Source organism: Calliphora vicina, chromosome 5 (assembly GCF_958450345.1).
Source record: "Calliphora vicina chromosome 5, idCalVici1.1, whole genome shotgun sequence".
Taxonomy (NCBI): Eukaryota; Metazoa; Arthropoda; class Insecta; order Diptera; family Calliphoridae; genus Calliphora; species Calliphora vicina.
The window spans coordinates 105076198-105087602 of record NC_088784.1 but is presented as its reverse complement, the minus strand read 5'-3'; positions in this window follow the sequence as shown (position 1 = coordinate 105087602).

Here is an 11405-nt window from a genome sequence, read left to right as displayed (position 1 = left end):
ATCACTTTTTGCGAAAGTTTTTATTTTGCATCCCAAAAGTATGCAGCGTTTTTCGTGGAATTTTTTTTATTTTTCTTCCATCCTAATATTATTTGTATGTGATTGATGTTGGAAGAAGTTGAATTTGTAGGATGAAACTGGGAAAAAAAGGTTTTAAACTTTAAATACTGGGAACAATAAAAAAGCAACTTGAATTTTGTTGCATACAAAATTTGTTTGATAGAAATTTGTACAATGAATACTGGGAAAATGATTTGCCGTTGCGTTTTATAAAATGAGGCTCTTAAAGGAGGCCCTATATATATAAATTTGTCTGCTTAGGATTATTGATTCAGTCTTTCTCCTTTTGGTCTGCGCACACGCCTTATTCCATCGGAACTTTTTAAGTTTTATTTGGATTCGTCAGAGATTCGTACTTACTGTATTCCATATTTGGACACTCTAGTGTGCGCTTTGGCAAACTCCAGTCTAGCTTTCTTGTTCTTAGCTGACTGATATATAAAGGGTTTTTTTGCTGGTCGTCAACTGAATAATTCGACTTCTTGCTCTTCTACGGATTGTTCTTTCGCTAACGCATAATCTTAAACTTGTTCATACTTGATTGATGATGCTGTATGATCTTTTTGAATTGCTCTTTTGATCAGAATCATAAATAATATCGTGTTTTTTCCGCGGACGTCCTGCAGTTGATATGCGAGCAGTCTGCTAATGCTTTGAAATGAGCCTGAAAGAAAACTGATCCGTTGTTAATTGAATATTTTTTACTCAATTCATGTCGTGATAATAAGCCCGTTTGTTGCGGGTGGGATAGCCAAACCCGTCTGGCAGCTACGCCACTGGCAAGGAGGCGTTGCTTTACCCCTTAGGCACCCGCCTCTGACCTTAAAAAAAAATTTTGCGTGGGGGTACCATAAGGGAACGCCAGGGACGAGACACCTATTGCCTCAATGTCCCCCAAATGGTAATAAATTTTCTAGGGATGGGCTATTTGACCTGGAGCCACCACTCCTGCCACATCCCAGTGGATTTCTAATAATATTAATGGGAAAGGGCCTATTTCTCTGGAGCCACCACTCCTGCCCAAGTCCCAGTGGTTTTTGATGTTAATTTGGGAGGGGCTAATTGATCTGGAGCCACCACTCCTGCCACATCCCAGTGGATTTCTAATATTATTAATGGAAAAGGGCCTATTTCTATGGAGCCACCACTCCTGCCCAAATCCCAGTGGATTTTTGATGTGAATTTACCTGTGAAGAAAAGAAAAAGGGAAGAAAAATATTAATTAAGGGAGAAACAATAATTCTGGAACGATACCTTCTACCACCTTGATTCCGAAGGCCAGAATAGTTGGTCCAAATCCTGTAAGGAAAAATAAATGCAAAAGAATTAATGTGTATAATTGATACTTACATGTTTATGTGCTGAAAATCGTCTTCAATTAAGAAAATGCAGTATACAGCTGATAGCAAGGCGTATTGAACAAGGTGACAGCAGTGGCGAATTGAAATAAATACAAGCGAATTCACTTATTTTTTTATATATGAAGTTTGACATAATGGTGATCCGCCGAATATTTTTTATATATGTAGTTTGACGTTATCGCATGCTAGGTCTGTAATCAGCTGTGCTCCTTATTAAATGCATCTTTGCTGATAGTAAAAATATTTGTAGACGTGTTTAGTAAGTATAAAAAAGTAGTACTAAAAGGTAACAGGGTTGTATTATCATTGAAAATAATATTGAAAATTTGAAAATTATTTAAATTATATGTTATGAATGAAATCAATCTGATGTTACTAAAATTGCTGACAGCCTGGTAGAATAAGGGGGAGTAGTATGAAAAGTAGGCGGTATAATAAAGCTGGAGGGGATAAAGGCCTAATAATAAATAATTGGGAAAAATCCGCCAAAAAAGTATTGGATATTTGGAAAATTTAATATATTTAAATTTTTACCTTATTTAATATATACTCCCTATGTAAGATGAAAAACAGCGGGAAAAACATTTGAGCTGTCCATGTTTAAAAAGCAGCGCGAAAATAGGCTGATAAATATTTACTTATGTATGTTGGAAAAGAAAATAGGCGGCAAAGAAGTTGGAAATATATAGTAGAAATAATATAATAGGAGATATGCTTTGAGTTAAGGTCAGTATTAATTTACAAGTCTTATGGCTATCAACATATATCGAGTGTGTGGTGAAGCATAAAGAAAAATTGTTACCCTATAAATGCTTGTGTAAAAACTAAATTTTAATAATTTTTTTTATATATAACAAGAAAAATAGAAAAACGTAAGTGTTTAAGATAATTTCAATGTGAATATTTATTTTACAATCAACACTAATATCTCTTAATGTTTTGCGAATTTTGTATAAGAAATTTCGTGTTTAAAACATTGATAGATATTTAATATTGATGTTAAATACATTGAAATAATTCAAAATTAACAAGAATTTTTTTTGGTGACCAAATTTCTTTTGTGCTGTTGCACATACATAGCTGGCTATTCTCCCAATCACACAGAGGAATAAACTGGGACTAAGTAAAATATTGTGTCCAAGGAGCAAATTGTTGTATGTTCTCAAAAAAGGAAAAGGACAGCCATAAGAGGAATAGCCAGGTAACAAATTTATTGTAAATCTAAATAAAGTCCTGAGACTCTCCAAAACTGTAAATATGAGAAGAGAAATGTTGCAGGAATATCTTTAAATTACCAGTATTTGAAAAGAAAAATGAAAAAAGCACTGAAAATTAAGGTATAGAACATATTTATTGTCTTAATTGGAAAGAAAACACAAAATATATCAAAGATACAGTGCTAAAAAAGGTATAGATAAAGGTGCCAAATATAAGAAAAGAAATAATAAAAAAAAAAAAAAATCTAAAAAAAAATAGCTATTATAGAATTTAGTTTTTTTTTAAGATAGATTTAATATATGTGAGTTGTGTAATTGTGTGAAAATATTGTGTGTTACGTGAGTGTGTTGTATCTGTGTTATAAAATAAGAAAAAAACAGCCTGAAAAGAAACAAAAAAATAATATATTAGTTTGTATATATAGCGAGTCCCAAAAGAAAAAAAACATACATATGTATGATTCCATTAGTGCTCAAATTAATCGCGAAAAATACAATTAATGATAGCAAGAAAGATCAAGGAAATAGATTTGATTAGTGAACTTCAGGGAGCTCCTTTAAGTCTCAGAAAATTTGAACACCGTAGGAATAAATATATAAGAGAAAATTCTATAATTTGAGCTCTGAATAAGGGAAGAAATATATAAAGTCAGAGATTGTTAATCAGAAAGATCATTTGTTTGATTGAAGTAAAGTTAAACATATATACAAATTAGAAATTATAAAAAAAGTAACGGCTGAAAAAAATAAATTTAAAAACAAAAGAATATCTTTATATTGTATTGTAAGATTTATCGTTAAATTTATTATTAGTATTATTCTGAATTTTATTAGTATAAAAAAAAAAGGAAACAAAAAAAAAAAACAAGAAAAGGAAATAAATTGTTAGTTTTGGTTATATACTCTTTTAAATTTTAATAAAATATGTTGTAGTTTACAATTTAAAAATAAAAATATGTTGGCTTAATTAATTAAGGTTAAGCCAATGGTAGACCGGTAAGTAAAGGCAAGGTCTGGTGGGATTTGGGGTTGAAAATCAATTTGTAATGGACAATTTCTTTTTTGACCAGGTTGGGAGGGCAATTAATGGGAATAACAACTGTCTCATAGTATTGGTTCTTGTGTTTGTTAAGTTATGTTCTAGTATCAGTAGTTTCAGTTTTCAAGTGTTTCTTCTTTTATGTTCGGGTACGCGTCAGGCGAGAAGGGTTGGGACCTCCTGAGAGTCATCGAAAGAAAAGAGTTAGTCGGAAACCTCGCTTGTGCAACCGGCCCGTAACACGTTCAGTCTTCAATAACTTTAATTTACTTACTTTTTCCATGCCACTGTTTTTTTCACTTCCTTTATTTTTATCTTCAGGAATTTTTAAATCAATTCGTTGTCAGTCCCGTTAACTCACAATGCAAATATACAGTAGCGTAGTCAAATTTTTAAACATCTTATAAGAGGGTGATTTTGTTTTGTCCGTTGCGCTATATGTTTTTTTTTATATGATTTATCATTTTAAATTAATTTTTCATAAAATTATCTTTTACTAAATGAATGTTAGTTACATATATAAAATATATACAAATCACAATTCAAAAAAGAATTTTTATCAACAAAATTAATTATGTTTTGAAGAAATCTATTGAGGGGGTGCTTTAATTATGGCCAATACTGTATGTATATATAATAATATTTAGGAATATAACATGAATTGAAACAAATTATTTTCATGTAGTTCCAAATTAATAAATAACCAAATTTTATTTGAATTTTTTTTTTAATTTTTAATTATTTTTTAATAAATCTCTAAATTTAAAAAAAAACAATCAAATTTTAAGTGTTTTTTATTAGTTTTATTACTCATATAATTTTAACCAAAAAACGTAAGTAAAACATAAATTTTTTAAGAAAATAATCTCCAAGATTATTTTTATTTATTATTTATTTTGCGACTTTGAAATAAATAAATAACAGAGTTATAAAATTTAATTAGAAATTTTAATTAAGTTCGTTTTAAACATAAGAAAAATTGTATAAAAAATATTGTTAAAAGGTTTGATGAACATTTTTTTTAAATTTTTGTCATTTCGTTTTATAAAATTAGTCAGTCCTTAAATATTGAGTAGAAGATAGATAAAAAAGCTTTCTTTCATAAAACAAAAATGTTTGATTTTTTTTTTTTGAAAAACTCAAGTTTCAAAAAATTCTGATTTCAAAACTTTTTATAAATAATTCTGGAATCATCAAATTGTAAAATGAACCCATTAAAAAATAAATAATGTAAAGCAAATCGTTAGTTTATATCATGTATTCTCCATCGTGGATATTATCATGTGTATTCATTCCACCTTGGATCGATATTTATCATATTCGGTAAACACATATTTTTTAGTTTTTTTTTTTTTAAATAGAGAATGCATATTTCACAACAAGAATATCATTATTATATTGAATTAATTTAAAAAAATGATAAATTTTAATAATATTTATAAAATTTTCAAAATTCTCTAGGTAAAATTAAAAAAATGCTTTGGAAAATTTAAAAATGCAATTATTATTATCACAAAGTATACAGAGGCGACATGACAAAAAATATATTTGTCTCTTTCGCTCGAAACAATTTCAACTGGTTTGGTTTTGTGCTTATTTATAGTTGTTTGTTTTAACCCACTGTCTGTATTAAACCGCAAATTTGTTTTCTCTTTCTATCGAAACAATTTCAAAAAAAGCTGATTTTAGTGTTTTTGAACTGTCAAATTTGACACCTCTGTATACTTTGTGATTATTATTATTGCATTGGTTTTGTAAACCAATAAAATCCGACTTCTCGATAATGGTTTATTTATGTATATTTGAAGTTGTACTTACTCTATTTCCAAAATTGCATCGAGAGTGCATCTTATTAAAACAAATATTATATATGCTTTTTTTTAAATTTTGATGTCTAAATTGAATTAATATATATATCATTCCAATACATATTAATTAAATCAATAAAATCCGACTACATCATCATAAAATATGAGAACGAACATAAATTTACATCTCATGTAATTTTCTCGATTTTAAAAACAAATTGTGAATAAAATCGAGAGTTTTTCGAAATTTAAAGGAATGCAAATAGAAATTCCATAAGGACTCTAAGGGGTGTATGTGTTTACCGAACGAATATGATCAAAACAGGAAGATTCATGGTTAAAAACTTGTGTTTTTGTTCTTTTTTATGCCCTAATTATCAGGATTTTAGTTTTGGCATTAAGGTAATTTTTTTACATTGTATATTCAACTGCTTATTCTATTTATTTACTTACACACAAGTTCTTTGTTTTAAAAGTGTAAATTTCTTTTGTTTCAAAACTCTTTAAATACAATTTGCCTTAACAGCTTTTTTATACCATGGCTATTGTTCTTTTTTAGTGATACCAATAACAAAAAAAAGAAAACTTTTTAGCCTAAACAAGGTGATTAAAGGAGACAAATAAATACACATGTACACAAAACAAGAATACTAACAACAACAACGAGTACTAAGAAAAACAATGATGAACAGAATGTGCAAAATATGAAGGCAGGAAGGTGAAAGAAAATACAGCTATTTACAGATAAACAGTCGGCTTTACATACATTTATAAAGAAGACATTATTTAACAACATTTTACACGACAATTACCGTTAATGGGGAATATGAAGGATACGACGACATAATATTGGAAAGAAGACGAATAGGAGAGAGAATGAGAAATATCTAAAACAAATACAAACAAAAAAAACAGAAACAATGTTAGTTCAACAACAATAATCAAAACAGTTAATTGCTAAGAAAGTTAGAGAGGGAAATAAAGCAAAAACAAAAAGAACTTGTGTAGGAGAGAAACAAGCAAAAACTTTTTAAAAGTGTTACTACTACAAGTGAGACTATAATGAGTTTAACGAGCTCTATAAACGGTTTTTATGCTGGAAAAGAAATAAAAAAATGTTTAAAAATACATAGTTCTGATTTAAAAAAAACATTTCTTTTAACAAAATTGCCAGTAATACGAGTTGCAAAGTGCAGAGGAACTAAAGAAAAAAGGGGAAATAAATCAAAAACTTCTAAACGGCTAAATCTTTGAAAAGAATACACAATTGTTTACAATTGTCAAAAACTTTTAAAAAATCCCAATAATGGCTGTCCTAGGTCAATGTGTCTTCTTATTAAAGGATTAAACAAAAGAATACAGAAATATAAAATTAAATTTGTACAATTTTTTTCCATTTAGTCAATAAGTAGTGTGTGATATAAAAATGTAAGTTCAAAATGGATAAAACATTATTGTAGAGTACATAAGATTCGGCACAGCCGAATACAATATTTTCTCTCCTGCTGAGTTTGGCATTGTACAAAAACTTTTAGTTAAACATTTATCTTTAAGACAATTAAAGCTTAAGAGATTTTTTCAGGTGCTTTACAAAATCTGCAAAGTAATTCCAAAGAAATGACCTCAGGACATTAAGGACAACATTTTGGAAACCACCGTTGTCTACTGAAATGAAAATTATGTTTAAAGAATTTAAAAGGTTATAATTTATATTTACATTTTAAAAATTTAATTTCATCCTAGTCTGCACCCAAAAATACAAATACACAAATATATTTATGCAATATTTGTTGGCGTCTATATTGAAAATTCCCCAAACGTATTTGTGAGTGTAAACGAAGCATAAAATAGATGTTGAACCCCTCGCGGTGTTATTTTTCATTTCGTTTAGTGATTAGTGTAAAGCCACAAGGAAATACATATGTATATTTGTATGTAATATTCACTCTGTTTGCGTGCGATGGCTGGATGACTGGGCTGGCGAATTTGTATGTTTACATTAAATAAACATCACAGCATAACAAAATTAAGTAGCAGAGAATACAAATTGTGAGCGGGAACCAATGTGATTGTAGGAACTCACTATCTATCAGTGGAATTAAAATAACATCAAAAATGTGAAACCAGTCATCGCACAGTGGTGTGAATCGAAAAAAGTGGTAATAAATCTGAATTTTCTAAACGCCTAGACCGACTGAAACAGGTTATATACAGGGTGTCAAATTCGACTACATCTGGTAAGGAAAACTTTCAATAAATTAAACTTTGTTATAAAAAAGTGGGTACATATAAACTATAAGTTATTTCCAGGGTATTCAATCGATTAACAAATTAAAATTGTCGATTAACCGAAATTGCTTTTTTGCACTTTATATAGAAATATACACAGAAAAAAGTTTCAACATAAATATTATGATTTGATTTCAATTCATAACATTTATAAGTAATTTTCTAAATATTAAGATTTTTTTCATGTTTTATGTTTTCAAATTAAATCTAGAAGGCTTGAAAAATATAATTAATATCAATTTTCATTTAAACTTTTATGTTGTTGAAAATTTGTTGAAATTTTCTTGAAATTTTTTTATTTATTTTTATGATTTTCATCTACAAAATGAGAAAATATGCGTGAAATTTATTGAATTTGTTTAAGGGGATGATATGCTTAATGTTTATGGATATTTTTTAATGATATTTTTTAAGTTTTAGATATTGTTGATTCATCTTAAAATATTGGCCAATATATGGCTATTATGCAAATATTCTTGCACTAATTCATTATATAATACAATTATAATGCAATTTATTAAAAAAATTAAGTAAAAAAAGAAAAATTTCCGTCATGTAAAATTTTATAATATTTATGAACATGTTCTTATTTTGAATGAAATAAGTTTGTGAAAAAAAGTCAAGTTCGATTAATAATATTTATTACAAAATTCATTCCAATTATGAATTTCTTTTTTCTGTGTAGAATGTTCTATGATGAACTATGTCCTATTAACAGATTAAATCTCAAATAACAGATTAAACCAGAAACCAGATTAATTGAATACCCTAGTTATCTATTATAGTTTAAAAGATAATTTTAAACTATAATAGAACTAACTGCTCATCAGAACTAACTGCCATCATTTGCGACCCCACAAAGTATATATATATATTCTGGATCGTTATAGATAGCGAAGTCGATATAGCCATGTCCGTCTGTATGTTGAAATCAACTTTCCGTAGCCCCTAAATAACTTATATACATGAGCCATAAATGGCTTAGATATAAGGAAAAAACCGGTTCAACATCGATTTTTGCCCTATTTTTGATCATATCTATATTACTAAGTCATTAATATAGACAATATGGATATCTATCTAATCATAGATATTTCAAAGTTCATTGCAACAATGTATATAGGGCCATAGTAAGTTGGACCTACAAAAAATTTTTTTTAAAAATTAAAAAAAAATTTAAATATTTTTATTAAACAAAATTAAATTTTTTTAATTGTTTTTAAAAAGTTTTTTTAAAAAATTAAAATTTATTAAAATATTTTTCTTAAAAAATATTTTTTTAAATATTGAAAAAAAAAATATTTTTTTTAAATATTTTTATTTAAACAAAATTATTTTTTTTTTATTGAAAAAAAAAAAAAATTTAAATTTTATTTTCAAAAAAAAAATGTTTATTTAATTAATTTTGTTTAAATAAAAATATTAAAAAAAATAATTGTAAGTATAATTTGGTGGAGGGTATATAAGATTCGGCACAGCCGAATATAGCTCTCTTACTTGTTCAAACTCATTTTAAAATTTTTGATTTTGATTTGATTCAAAATAAGTTCAAGGTAAAAAACGAACATTTCAAAATTTAAACAAAATATATTTTAAACTACAAGAGATAAATAACTTAGGGCCATTATTACAACTTAACGTTATAGTTAAAGTTACCTTTAAGGGTACCTTTTTCTATTGCTTAAAGTTACCTTTAACTATAACGGCAAGTTGTAATAATGGCCGTTAGTGTAATAAACAGAAGTTATTTACTTAAAAGCTGTACAAAGTTTTCCTAACCAGAGTTGGTCGAATTTAATAACCTGTAACTCACCTTGTCTTCTTAAATTTTCTTAAAACTTATGTCCTCATCTACTATTCATTCATACATCATTTTGCAATCGAACCAGTAGTTGAACGATTCAGATATATTACTACTTTTTCGATAGACCCACTGTGCATCATCTCTGTTTAGTAAATATGCATACATTGTCATACAAACACACACATAAATGTCAAAGGACTTATATACATACAAACATACTAATAAGTACACACACATAAATTCTGACATTTGTTGTTTATGTTACAAAAAAAAAAAAACACAACCAACCACAACCACAAAATACATAAATGCTTTTGTACATTTAGATAACAAACCATAAATGTACACAACACCGAGGTTTTACCAAAGTTTATTTAGAGTAAAGAAAGGACCTACAACATTACACCGAGAAACACTCATTTAAATGGAAATGCAAATAAACCCACTCTATAAACAACAACAAGTGGACGCACAAATTATTGCAAATAAATGAACAACTAAAAAATTGTGTAAACTAAACAACACCAAATGATGTCGAGAAATTAGTTAGATGAAATTTGGTTTGTTTTCTCAAAATTTGTAGAATTAATTAAACAATTTTAATTTAAGGACTCATTTTAAATCGAAACGTTTCGAAGCCTAATATGAAATTTGTATGAAGAATACTGGAAAAAGGTTTGAAACTTAAATATTTTCCATGGATATTTGTTTAATATAATTTTTATAAAATATGTATTGCAATAGTGATTTGAATTTGAAAATAAAAATGCAACATTCATGTCCATCAGTAGAAGCTTCTACTTGTCAACAATGTTGATAGCATGCAGTTATTAGCATTGTGTTGTAAGTATGACAACATTGAAAACTCTAGAATTCGAATATACTAGTTTTGTCCGTTAAGAAGCTGCTTGAAAGATGGCGGAGTTTGCAGTCGTTAGTCAGTTTATCATATACGCTGTTAGAGTAAACATCAACTGCATTTCCAGTGTATACTTGTACATTATAAAGTGTGCAACTTAAGTGTGTGTATTTCTGCGAATTATAAACGTCTATAAAAACACTGATTGACTAATTTAAACTGTTCTTGTATAAATTTAAATAAATAAAGAGTTGCTACAATTTTTAAATTACTAAACTACCTTTATTTGCAATCAAAATTATCCAGTTTATTTAAAGGAAATAAACCACTATTTTCAAAAGGTAAAAACGAGATAAAATTTAACTCCAATAAACTACTAAATTTGTTTGTGATTGGTCCATAATTTGTTCATATACTCGTTATAGGGTATTATATGGACCGACTATACTTTTTTACTTGTTTTTATACTCATGTATTTATGTTTATTTATCTAAAACTAATCTTTAAATAATTAAATTCCAATAATTATTGTATTTTAAAAGTCATGTAAACATGACATAAAGTAAAGAACAATATTTTGTTTGATTTTCAATTAACACAGTAATTTTTAGATTTAAATAATGATAATAGAAAATTATTTTAATAAAATGAAAGACAAATAAATAAATATTGTAAAAGTCAAATATGATGTCAACCACAAAGTACATAATGTGACTAAATACATATGTAAGAATGTTTCAATTTATCCCAGCAGTTTTAAAAGTAGTCAAAATAATTAAACAGTAATTTATATATTTTTGGATAATTTGAAACGTATGTGTTCTTTGTATTGCAAATAGAAGTCAATTGATTACTTTATACATCCCAGGTAATCTAGCATGAAGTCAATTGTCACCTTAGTGTCTCAAAGCAATCCGAAGTTTAGTTTTTGTAATCTATTATGACGTCAGCGTGTTAACACAATTACA